Source organism: Primulina tabacum, chromosome 3 (genome assembly GCF_025594145.1).
Source record: "Primulina tabacum isolate GXHZ01 chromosome 3, ASM2559414v2, whole genome shotgun sequence".
Lineage (NCBI taxonomy): Eukaryota > Viridiplantae > Streptophyta > Magnoliopsida > Lamiales > Gesneriaceae > Primulina > Primulina tabacum.
In genome coordinates this window covers 27,271,281-27,285,412 of record NC_134552.1, presented here as the reverse complement: position 1 = coordinate 27,285,412, position 14,132 = coordinate 27,271,281, and the positions used below count along the sequence as shown (strand labels likewise).

Below are 14,132 nucleotides of genomic sequence, written 5' to 3'. Positions count from 1 at the left end.
CATTTTCATAATGATGCATCAACTTTAAACATAAACATTTTCATAAAATTTTGCATAAACATTTTCATAAATATTTTCATATAAACATAAACATAGGCATATTCATATTCGTATCATATTCATATTCGTATTCACATTCATGTTCGTGTTTTTGAATTCAGATCGTGATTGTGACTCGTAATCTTAAACGTATTGGACGATAGATCCATCTACATGTAACCACAGTACTGGGTGGCAGGGACAGCAGCAACACTCTCACCGGTCAACTGGGCCTTGGCCTTATGTATTAACATATCATCGTACTCGTATTCGTATCAATGAAAACATGATCGTCGAGCTCCCACTGGAAACGTAAACCTCACGATATCTCCAACATATTTAGTCACAATACCTTCTCGTCCTTCAACATTTCGTATTTCCATCACTTAATAAAAACATGCATATAATATCGTCTTTTTTCTTTTAAACCAAGCATGCAACATATCTTTTAAATGTCAATGTTAAATCATAAAAATTCATAAAAATTTAAAAATCATAATTTAACATATTAAAATCATAAACATCCATAAACATTTTAAAATAAACATTTTAATAGATTAAAATCCGTAAACATTTAAAATAAACATTTTAACATATAAAAATCATAAAAAGCCATAAACGTTTTAAAATCAGCATCATAAAAATTCATAAACATTTGAATTAATCATATTAGCATATAAAACAGCATTCAGGGCATTGCCATGACGTTTACTAATTTCTAGGTGTAAAATGAATGTTTTACCCCTGGACGTAAAATTTCATGTTTTTGACTTTTTCTTAATTTCATTGACTCTAACATGTCCCAAATAATTATTTAAGCTTATATGAATTTTCTCATATTTTTATTTAGCCTAAATCGAGGACTTTTAATTTATTCTTTAACTAAGAACTCCCTTTGAAGCTCACTGTTTTCTCTTGAATTTTGTGTTGTGTGTGTGCCGTGTTGGGGAGAATTTTGGTGTGCCAAAATTCTGAAAAGTGAGGCGTGTGTTGTGTAGGGATTTGGGGAGGGTTTACATATATTTAAACACTAATTAAATCACTAATTAAGGCTTAGGCCTATTAAGAAAAATTTTAGGCCCATTAGTGCTTGACCAGGATTTAATTAAAATATTAAAATGGTTTTGTTTAAACAAGTTTGTGAATTTATTAGCCGGGTTGCCAAAAAGTTCGTATTTTTGTTGAAAAACCAACACCGATAAAATTTACGTCCCGGCATATAAAATCATCTCAAAACCCCTTATTTTCAAGAATAAGAAAAAAGCATCATCCATATTTTAAATAATTAAAAACAATTATTTAATAAAAATATTTTCTATTTTTCAGCCTTCGGTCTCCGTTCCTCGATCGCAACTCTAATAGCCTTTAAAAATACATTTTAATGCAACCATGTAGAAAAATATATTTTAAACATGTAAACATGCACAATATAATTAATTAATGCAATTAAAACAATTTAATTAAAATACAAAGAATTTAATAATTGCATGCATGTGGTTCGCATGGACCTTCGAATTTTTGGGGCGTTACAGTCTTCGTGCCGTCGTTCTTCGCAATCGTCAATGGTTTTTTCGTGCGTTAATTACGCAAAGGCACGCAATATTCTTCCTTTACTCATCAACACCCCATATTATATATTTATGTTTGAAATTGCATGAAAAACAAGATGCACTTTTATTATTTTCGTTTTTGTGCTTCATCATGATTTTAAAAGCTTGTTAATTGATTCAAAAGCATGTTTAATATGTTTAAAATGGGGCTGCCATGATAAGGAGGTGTTAGGATTATGTTTTATACAAGTTTAAGGGGTCCAAGAACACACCAAAAGGCTGCACAAAAAATAGAAACAAGCTGGAACCAAATTGATTACCATCGTAGCTTATGTGATCGGTTGAAGGGAAACGTGTTGCATGGCCTAGCTTGGGTCATAGCTATGTCTCGGTTAGGGGCTGGGAAGGAGTCCTAGCAAGCTAGGACTACACCCGAGAGAAAGAAGGAGACGCGCAGGTGGGGCAACCGTGCAGGGAGAAGATGGCTCGACCAGGGGCTTCGAGCTGAGCTAGGGCGAGTCACTAGGGTGCTATAGGGTCTAAGGATGATGAGCAAGGGCTGGGCTAGGGGCTGGAGTGGCTATGCTGGCCGCTGACTTGAGAGAGCGTGGAGAACAAAGGGTAGCGCGTAACTTGATGTCTGGGTTCAGGTGGTCTGTGCGCACGGTCAGTGGCTGGCCTAGGCCTGGGTAGGGTCTTGCCATGGTCCAGGGTTGGTTAGGGTGAGGTGGGCTCGGTGGTGGCTTGGCTGGGAGAGTCCTAGTTGGGTTAGGAGTCCAAGACACACAGGAGGCTCTCACACACACCCACGTGCAATCGGGTTCAATGTCAGCAGGCTTTTCGAGGGTTTAAGGGGCTGGTCAGGGGATTGGGCTTGGTCAGGAGGGTTCCTAGATGGGTAGGCTAAGTTTTGGCTCAAGGTGGCTCGGGTGTGGCTCGAGTATTTTAAGAGATGGCTCGGTGTGTTTGTAAATGTGTCAATTTCGAGATTTTAAGAACTAAAATTTAATACATGGGTCCACGGGTGTGGCTCATGACTTGGAAGGGTAGAATAAATAATTAAAATGCTATGTTTAAAATTTGAGATCACAATAACGAGTTTTGGATTTATCCGTGATTTTATCGTCTCACGAAAAGTTAATTAAAGAATTAAATGAAAAGCCTAGTTTTAGGCTTTGTAAAATTATGAAAAACTAGGTTTAAGCTTAAATAATTATTAAAAGTCTAAATTTTTAATTTGAGAATTTTATATTAAGGTTTGGTTTAATTCGGGATTAAAATGCAGTAATACGTCTTAGTTAAAGAATAAATTAAAAGTCCTCGATTTATGCTAAATAAAAATATGAGAAAATTCATGTAAACTTAAATAATTATTTGAAACATGTTATAATCAATGAAATTAAGAAAAAGTCAAAAACGTGAAATTTTACGTCTAGGGGTAAAACGGTCATTTTACAATTAGAAATTAGTAAACGTCATGGCAGTGCTCTGAATGCTGTTTTATGTGCTAATATGATTAATTCAAATGTTTATGAATTTTTAAGATGTTGATTTTAAAACGTTTATGTCTTTTTATGATTTTATATGTTAAGACGTTTATTTTAAATGTTTACGGATTTTTAATCTGTTCAAATGTTTATTGTTAAATGTTTATGGATGTTTATGATTTTAATATGTTAAATTATTATTTTTAAATGTTTATGAATTTTTATGATTTAACATTGACATTTAAAAGATATGTTGCATGCTTGGTTTAAAAGAAAAACGATATCATATGCATGTTTTTATTAAGTGGTAGAAATATGAAATGTTGAAGGACGTGAAGAGATTGTGAGTAAATATGTTGGAAATACCGTGAGGGTTATGGCTCCAGTAGGAGACCGACGATCGTGTTTCCGTTGATAATAATACGAATACGAATACGAATACGTTAATATGTTAATACGTTGGCCAAGACGCAGTTGACCGGTGAGAGTGTCGCTGGTGTCCCCGCCGTCCAGTACTATGGTTTTCTCTAGATGGATCCATCGCCCAATACGTTAAAGAATACGAGTCACAATCACGATCTGAATTCAACAAACATGAGCATGAATATGATGATATGAATATAGATACGAATATGAATATGTTTATGTTTATATGAAAATGTTTATGCAAAAGTTATGAAAATGTCTATGTTTAAAGTTGATGCATCATTATGAAAATGTTTTTATTTAAAGTTTATGCATCATGAAAATATTTATGGAAATGTTTATGTTTAAAGTTTATGCATCTTCATGAAAACGATATTTGAAGTACAAGTATTTTTCACTTTTATATGTGATCTGTATATGTATTATGTTGTTATCAAAGTTATGGCGTGTTGAGTCTTTAGACTCACTAGGTGTGATTGATGCAGGTGATATTGATTTTGTATATGATAATGGAGGTCTTGATGGTTGACTTTGCTGGACTTAATGTGCACATAACCCGAGGACCGACGCTAGTTTTCCGCACTAGTTTATGATTTTAAGTTATGTTAAAAATATTTTATGACTTTTATTCATGGTTATGAGGGGTTTTGAGAGGTTATAGTATGGGCTATACCTTTCGAATAATGTTTTTAAGTTTGGTAAAATGTGTGACGATTTTATCATTGAACTAGTTGCATTGATTTTTAAATGTTAGTTGGTTATTTTATTTTAAAATGGTATCAAGGTATTTTAAAGTATATATATGTGTATTTAGAATTATCGAGATTAAGGAGGAAAAAAAATTTCTAGTACGTTTTAAACAAAACGAATAGCAGACGTTTCAAGAAAATCAAAGTGCGTTAAGTTGGACATCCATTTCTAGTATGAGGAATTACGAGATAAGTCAAATTCTATGTATTAGTAGAATAGAACTAAGTCTACGTAAGTCTTTTTAAGTTGCAATTCACAAACGATGATTTTGTTAGGCAATTTAATTTGGATTGAGGAGACATAAGGACAGCTTAATATTTATTTTTATCAGGGTAGCGCAGCGGAAGCATGGATTATTAGGATACAAAAATTAAGACTCTAAACTTTTTGATTATCAAGGATAACCGAATTTCGAGGACGAAATTCAATTTAAGGGGGGTAGATTGTAACTATCCCGAAAATTTGAAAGTCCACGTGAACCACATGCATGCAAGTTATTAAATTTCTTTAGTATTTTATTAAATTCCTTTAAAGCATTAAATGCATGAATTATTTTTATGAATTTTATGCATTATTATTGCATGATAGATTTTATTTCATGAAATTTTAAAATTTTAATGCTTAGGATTTTTAGTTGCATTTCGCGCTCGAACGAGAACGGAGACCGGGAATTTATCAGAAAAAATTATTTTATGAAGGGATTAATTTTTATTAATCAATATGGAGTGTTTTTAAGTGTATTTTTTTTCAAAAATGGGCTTTATTGGATAATTTTACCCGCCGGAACATATTTTTAATCGGTACGCGAATTTTATCGAAACAAAGGACTTTTTGCAGGTTCGGGCAATAATTTCAAAAACGTAGCTAAACGAAAAAAATTTTGGGAATGTGTTTGGGCTTGATGGGCCTATTTTTAATCTTAGTGTGCTAAAAAATCTTTCTAAACTTTTTAAATAATAATTAAGGCCAATTATCTTATTATTACCTACTTAATTATTTCCCTAAACTTCCCTTAACCTAAAATTAATTCCACCAGCCGACACCCCCTCCACCTCAGCTCATTTCTCTCGGTCTTCAGCAGCTTAGCACCAAACCTCCATCGGCCAAGCACTTTTCTTGCAAGAAAATTCCTCCGGCGCTTCCCCGACAATTGTTTCTACGACGTTCTTGCCTAAAATACATCGAGGCACGCCATGTAACATTGTTTTTGCATCATTCATGTCCTATACTGCTGTTGTGTATATATTTCTGTGAGAAATTTTCGATCTAGCCTAGAACATGCGGAACTTTTCAGTTTTACATGAGAATATTGCATTTTTGTGTTGGTTGCTCACGTTTTCCTATCCTTGTGCAAGGGGCTGCCTAAAATTGGTGTTAAGGGGTTGTTTATGACAGGAGTGAATGATAAATACTTATGGGAGTCGAATTTTTGTGGGTTTTAGGAGTGGGCTGATCGACATCTTGAGTCTTCGGGTGAAATTTCTGTGTCACAAAACTTGTTACCCTCTGTTATTTAAAATTATGCGACTTATTGGTTGGTTTTCTGGAAATGTGTTGAAAATATGATTTGTAGCAGTCTCTATTATCTTTGATTCGATAGCAAATTCGTAATTTTCTGATACAAAACGAGGGAGATATGATTTTTATCGTAAACTCGCTCAAGCTGTGGAATTTTTCTGTCTCAAAACCCGTCACCCTCGGTTATTTAAAATTCTACGACTTATTGGTAGGTTTTCTGGAAATGTGTTCAACATATGATTTGTAGCACTCTCTATTATCTTCGATTCGATATCAAATTCGTAAATTTTTGATAAGAAACGTGGGGGATATGATTTTTATCGTAATGTCGCTCAAGCTGTGGAATTTCTGCGTCTCAAAACCCGTCACCCTCTGTTATTTCAAATTCTGCGATTTATTGGTTGGTTTTCTGGGAATATGTTCAGCATATGATATTTACCTACTCTGTGTTATCTTCGATTCAATAGCAAATTCGTAATTTTATGATAAGAAACGAGGGAGATATGATTTTTATCATAAAATCGTTCAAGCTGGAAAATTTATGCGTATATGCTGGAGATTTACAGCAACCTTTGGGCTTGTTTCTAGGTCTTAAGTGGTCTGGAATGAGTTGTTTATAGGTTGGTCATCTAGTTTTAAGTCACGGTTTATGTTGGAAAAATTTGGTTAAGTTTCGGTTCCATTCGGGCTAAAACCGGGACTCTGGTCCAAGTTTTACGACGAATCGGTTAAGTTTTGAGACGGGCTCGAGTTTACGTCTAAGAAATATTTTAAATATTTTTTTGGACGTTTTAAGGATTTGGTAAGCTTCGGGTCAAATTTTAGAGGTCCATGGGTAAAATGGTCATTTTGGGTTTGCAGGGGAAAAATGATCATTTTGCACCCGGAGTGATATTTTAGTCCTGGCAGCGCCCTGATCACAAATTTATCAAGTTTTAAATGCTTATGCATCATGATCACAATTTTTAAGATTTTTTGAAAATATACGTTGCATGCTTAGTTTTAAGAAAAATTGCATATGTGCATGATTTTGATAAGTGATGAAGATGATGATGTTTTGAATGATGATAATTAGTTGTGGCTATCGAAGTATATGTAAATTCTTAAGACGTATATGTAAATGATGATGATGAGTCCTGAGCACAGTGGATGGGTAATCTTGTCACTGATGTCCGACAGCCGTTGGGTACCGCTATTCTATGTATGATGGATCCATCGTAAATGATAATGTACGATAGTCACTTCTAATGAACTGAATTCACCAAAGAAAACGATGAATAATGATTAATGATGAGCTCTTTTGACACATCACGATTTCATATGGCACGTTTACATTACGCTTTTAAAGTTCATGAAATGTATGTTCATTACATGATATTTTCACTGCTGTGTGCTATATATATGTAATTGTTATTAGTGGTACAGGTGTGTTGAGTCTTTAGACTCATTAGGCGTGTGTGATGCAGGTGAGCATGATATCGAGGGGACTGGAGGTGCCGAACTCTGAGTAGGCAGGCCTGGTGGGGCGACATGACCCGAGGACCACATGTTTTCCGCACATTTATGATTTTTTTGAGTTGAGAGTATTTGAGTATTTTTTTATACGCTGATTTATTTCATCGATCGATGTTAGGATTTTTCTTGTTTATGCTTCCGTTATATTTTTATTAACAAATACTTATGATTATTTTTAAATTGTATTTTTAGTAGGACTGTATGCATGCAAGATGTTCAATAAGTAGACTTTTTAATAAGTAGACGTTTCACGAATATTCGGGTAAAATCCTTAATTTCATGTAATTATATCATATTATCATCTAATCATGCAATCATACATTTAATCATATACTAAATATCATGCCATCATTTAAAATCAATTAAATAAAAAAATTAAGCAACTAAAATAATTTGCATGTATGTGGTTTACGTATGTTGGTTTTTTGGACGTTACAACATGCATTCGAAAAGGGTTTTCGGTGATTTGGCATGCAAATATTTTTAGTATCTTTAATGGACTTAATTAATTAGATTAATTAAGTAAATTAAAAATTAAAAATAATTATAAGGATCTTGATTCTTAATTGGACATAAGGCATCCGAAAAACTTTGGCAAGAAAAAGAAGAAAAGGTTTCGGCTCTTCCCAATTTCAAAAGAGAAGCTCTCGAAAATCCCTTTTCAAAACAAGAAAAATTTGATCACTCCAAGTTTGAGAGTTGTGTGGGTTTTTTGTGTTCTATCTTTAAGAAAATTATCTTCTAATTTTCTAGTAGAAGTTAGAAGATGAGTAAATATTCCAGTCGTGGACCGGATTAGTAGATCGAAGAACGTTCGTAGGGCTTTACATCAAGAGCTACGTCCGCTAACACCGGAGTAGTTGGTGCCAAGTGAATTATTCACTAAAGATATATTACTAAACATTCTTTGTATGTTTAATTTTTAAAACCATACGACTGTTCAAATATATCTTGAATGTCAAGATCTAAAAATTTTTAAAACTTCCGTTGCGTTTGGGTATGAGAAAACCTAAATTCCAACAATGACAACAAGTCCAGAGTGTTCTAACGAAGCCCACGATGTTCGAAAATATGTATCACGTGGAAAATAATTATTTTTGAGCTATGCGATTTGTCTTGCAGACAAATTATGTTACGATTTTGGAAGCCGGAGAGCGTGTCCGGTAGCCTCTCCAACCTCTTCGGAGGATTATGATATGTTAGGGAGCGGACATCCTGTCCAAGGGATGTGGTGATCTCTGTCGGCCCAGTACTATGGTTTAGTTTGATCAAACGATTTATGTGTATGGGCCACTTGCATTTGAACAGAATTTTACGCAAAATTATATACGTTTATGACTCTATGCAGAACAAGTATGAAAAATATGATTTATGATTTTTATTAAATTGTTTATGCAAGAAAGTCGCGTAATACATATTTATGCTTATAATATTTTATGTACAATCTAAGTTTAAATTGCATGGATTTTATTGTGTATTATTCTTTATTCAGGGTTTATGCATGCTGAGTCATTAGACTCACTAGACTTGATCGATGCAGATGATGTAATTGAGGAGACGAGAGGTGGTGACCAGTGAGCAGGCTCGGGCCAGTGGCAGTGCAAACCCGAGAACCTTGTAGTTTAAGTTATTTTATTAGGCACATTTTTAAACTATTTACTCTTACTTTTGATTTATTAGGATTGATGATAAGCAAATTAAATTTATAATTTTGTTAGGCTATTTTTTTATTTAAATTGGTATATTTTTGGATTTTAGGATTAATTGGATGTTGGTGATATATTTTAAATGATGTAGTTTTAATATTAGTTTAATTTTAATATGATTGGTGACTGTTAATTTATTTTAAGAACTATAATTTTAATAAATTATTTAATGAGAAAATTTTAAATTTTTCGCAAATGTTAAATTTTAGTATTTTAAGATATGATTCGACACACAAATACTTGCACTGTTACAACTCATTAGCGTCTTTTTAAAAGGGTGAGCTTTAAAAGGGTGAGCTAGAGAAAATATAAAAATATTTCAAATTTATGTGTCGTTTTTCTATAATCTCAAATTTTGCTTACAAAATATATTAAATCGCTTTGGGATACGGACCCACCTCGTCCTATTTTTCTGGTTCCATCCTGGAGTCCAACAACCTGAGGGAAAGCAAAACCTTGAAAGTATATTAAATCAGGCTCCTAGCTTATCATTAACATTTGTCTCAATCTTGAAAACACTTTCAGTTCGCAAAGCAAAAGCAGACCAAGAAAATTTGGAGCTTTTCATTCGGTGAACTGCAAATGATCATCAAAACATAAAAAAACAATACTCTGTAAATTGTTCCATAAAAGTTTCAGAAATATCCTTTCTTCTCCTTTGAAAGTTACCCAAAACTCCTCATACAAGTCACATTATTCCTAGTACCAATAAGATCCATTCCAAGTTAATTGGATACTTCTCGCAAAATTTTCAGATAAAAAGGGGATTCAAACAAACAAAGGGACAACACCATGAATGTTGCTGATCAAAGTGGAGGAAAGGGCCTGAAAGAAGTGAAGAAAACTGCAAGTGAATACCCTGCTGGGAAACAAGAAGAGTCCCTCGTCTTGGATATGGATACGCTGGCTCAAAAAATGGAAGAGCTAGAAATATAGAGGAAAAAATTGAGGATCAAATATTGGATTTACGAGAAGTGCTTCGTTGGTATTCACATCTCAGCGTCCCGTTTTACAGTGAAATTGTTAAGAAAGTTTTGATGGATATGTATAAAGACTAAAAAGGTTCATATTCTGCATAATACAAAAAGTGTCAACAATTCAAGGAGTATACATGCAATGTTCATAGTTCCACGAGGAGAGATCCTGGTCGTCAACACCTAATTTTCAAACTTGTTCGATCTCTTATTATCGTTTGCTGAGTTTTACTGCATCAGGAATGAGATTCTGTGATGAGTTTTCTATGATGAGTCAACCACTTTCTTCCATAAATTCATTTTGATATTAATGTCTCGGATCAGAAGTGATGATAACTTCATGATATTCTATTTTTATATTTACGTGTTGGGATTTTTATGACGTCAGGTAAGAATCATGTTACCAAAACTCGAACGAAGTAATTGTATACAAAAATAAGATGCAATAAAATAAACTAATCCGCCCAAAATATCGTAATTTCGGGCTGTTTTCAACTCATATGCATTGAGAAAAATAATGGGAAGGGGACAAATCAACCAATTCCATCAACGTTTTTATGAAAATGTCTAGCCAATAACCTAAAGAGAACCAAATTAAATTGATTCAATATTTACTTTGATTTAATCAATGCTTTTAAAATAATGAGAAAGCACCAATATAATCCAACCAAATTGCCATACTTGATCGATTAATAAATTCCCTTGGGTTAGGGTCGATTGAAGTTTACTGATCCGCACATCTAGCGCCTCAACTATATTTTTCTTCCTATAGGGTATCACAATATCACAGACGAAAGGGGGGTGGGGTGTAGTTTTCTCAAGGAATCAATCAATAAGAGCCTAAACAGTTTCTTTCATATCATAGCATTACATGGAGTTATGGCATAGTTTGTTGTCATTCATCTTCATACAAAATCAAATTCCAACAAGAGATGGAAATTAATCATGTTGCACAAGATGAGCTTAGTAGGTTTCTCAAACAAGATGGCTGCATTTGTAAAGTTTTACATCAAAATGTTTCACCACTGGTTTGGTTTCACATAATTGTCATTCAATGATGAACACAAGCCAACAAGTTTAAACCCATTACCGGAATTGATAACATGACAACATAATGAGGTAAAATCTGTCAATTGAGTCGTTTGGTTTTCTAATGTAACTCAATTTTTACCACTTTTCTTAAGACCAGAACCTCCAAATGATCCCTTTTGCTGAGCCTTTGCCTTGAGTTCCTTGAGTGCCTGGCAAGAACAATGTTTGAACAATTATTGATAAGAAACAATGCAATGAAGCAGAAATCCTTGGAGAAAGATAACTTCACCTTTTCTTCATCCTTCTTCTTTTGAATATTAGCCTTGTCGACCTGCAAATGAAATGATCCATGACATTCCAAAGCTACAGAGAAACAGAAACACAGGCAAGGAAATCTTTGGCAGGTGCCAAAAAATCAAGCGTATTGACACATCGATGTTATTTTCTTTTGCTTACTTCTCTTAAATTTTTTGGGGGTTAATTAGGGGAGATATCAAAGGAATTCAACAATCTAGTCAAATAAAAGAATGCAGCAAGTAGAAAGCAACAAAACGAATAATCAAGCAATAATATGATACACATACAAGGCAGTCCTGGCATTGAGGCAGCATCTTCAACTCATTGAATTGCAAACATCTAACTACATAATTGGATTTATAATTTTAGTAAGGAAAATATTAGAGCCATTTTTTTCCTTCATTTATTTGAAAGGAAACAAGAACTCAAGAAATAATTAAATTCTTTGTACAAACCTTATCGTTATGATATATCATTTACACATTTGTCTCATCCATATTTTCATCATTCTCAAATCCACAATTCAGTCCAATAAAAACGAGATGGAATTTAGTTTCAATGCTTATCCGCCTCTTAGCACATTGGAAACCAAAAGGCAATTAGAAGATATATAAAACTAATCTCATTTTGAATAACACCAATTTAATGTAATGTTGGAATTGCGGGAAGAAGTTACTACCTGAATAACTCATAGCTGCCACCATGATTAAAACAAAAGATCCATAAATACGATCATCATTGTTTGAAACTACAGGAAATAATAATAATTCTTTAAGGTGTTGCATTTAAATAGCAATGCGGCAGTCGCAATAATTAGTTACCCATTGTAAAAACGACCAAAGCTATTATCTAAAGATGCAAATCTGGAAACACATATTCTGCACGAATCGTATTGCAACAGCGATCCCCTGTTTGGGCTGGACCAGGCAGCAATCGAAACTCAATTTATTGAAAAATATAAAGGAATTTTTTTGAATAAATTATAATTTCCACTAAACTGTAGCAATTCAATAAATTTCCACACTTTCCAAAAATGAAAAAAAGCACACAAGAAGACATATATCAACTAAATTGTACACCTACTCTATCTATGAAAAAATCATCGCAGTTCCCTAATCGCAAAACAAAACTTAAGATTCAAAATTATTAAATCAAGAATCAAAACCTCGTCGTATTCTTTCTTTTCCGACTTGGGTTGCTTCAAAGGCTTTGCTTTTCCTCCTGGTCAAAAGCGAAAGAGAGCACGTATATCATCCAAAAAAACAAGGAAAACAAACGCAAATCGGTAAAATACAACAAGATTCGACGAATTTCACAGTTCGCAATCACCTTGCTTGCTAGACATCGTTGTATTCTAGGGTTAGGACACAGTGAAACGAGAAAAATATAGTGAAACGAGAAAAATATCCACCAACCACCAAATGTAAACATAAGTAACCCTAAACCAATCGAGAAATTTGTTGCTTTGAACAAAGGGAAAGAAAAATCAGATACGGAGCTAACGATTTGCCCATTTTTGGGCGAGGGTACTGGTGGTTTTTTTTATATAAATAATTTAAATTTAAAAATTTATTTCAAAAATATTTTTTTTAAAAAAAATTCAAATGTTGCAATCCGTGCTGCTCCACGTGAGCATTATCCGTTTTTGGTAAAAAAAAAATCAAATGTACTGCAATCCGTGCTTACCAAGCACGGATCATGCTCACGTGGAGCATTCGTGCTTACCAAGCACGAAAAAAATGCTCCACGTGGAGCACTTCCCCTCCACCTCCACCTTATTTCTTTCCCTCTCCTCTCCTTACTCTTTCACACATTATTTCTCTCATCTTTCGAAAATTTTCCGTTCCTCACCGGAGAACCGTCGAGCTCGTTTCTTACCAGTTTAGAAGATCGACAACTTATTTGACAATGGCAGATAATCGAGGTCCAGAAGATCTCAGTGTCCTCTATTTACAAGCGACACATATGTCATCTACAGTTTCTTCCGGAACTGTTGATGATATTGTCAAAATGAAGAGGTCAGACAATTTGATTTGAAAGTTATACACTGATAATTACATACACAATCGCGTACTTGTATACTTGAATGATATGGGTTTTTATGGAGTTTTAGAATATGACTCACAAGTTTTTTATAAAGGCCCGAAAATTCGCGTTTGAAAATTTGCGGAAAAATTAAAAATTTTCTTTTTAAATAATTAAAATGTCTCATTCATAAGTTAAACTGATAAATAAAGTTTAATATTCAAAATGGTAGCGGAAGAATTTAATATTTGCGACACAACCGTTTAAAAATAATCCAACGACAGATAAAAATGTTTGATCATAAAATAATAAATGCTGAAAAATGAGGTCATCGGGTCCCACTACTGCTGACACAAGCTAGCTCACTGGTCCCCGCCCTCGGTCCCGTCGTCGTCAGTACCTACAACAATCAAGTCTAGTGAGTCTAAAGACTCAGCATGTATATATCGTAAATAACATGTAAATAAATAATAAAATCGTATGCAAGTGGAAATATCATGTCCTGAGTTATATCGTAAATATCGTGTCATGATTAATTATAATACGTGCATAACTGAACTGAAAAATCATAAATGGAAAATGTTTGCTCCTTGGAGCCCTGTAATGAAATAACATGTAATAATTTTCTGTTGAGATTATGGTCTACGCAAGTGGCCCCTACATTGAACTGAACTGAACTGACCGGTAAGTGACCACCGGCTGAAGTAATAATCGTCTAATCAGACTAATGCCATAGTATACTGGGTGGGACCGGTAAGTGACCACCGGGATGAACTGAACTGAACTGAACTGGTAAGTGACCACCGGGATAAA

General features: G+C 33.9%; 1 long non-coding RNA gene across 1 annotated transcript; it reads right to left on the bottom strand.

The window, feature by feature from the left end:
• Positions 1–10,936: 10,936 nt before the first annotated feature.
• LOC142541037 (uncharacterized) lies at positions 10,937–12,805 on the bottom strand. The gene is made up of 4 exons (XR_012819216.1): positions 12,624–12,805; positions 12,460–12,515; positions 11,287–11,328; positions 10,937–11,206 (listed from the first exon to the last, which is right to left on the bottom strand). It is a non-coding gene; the product is annotated as an uncharacterized LOC142541037 (long non-coding RNA).
• Positions 12,806–14,132: the final 1,327 nt, after the last annotated feature.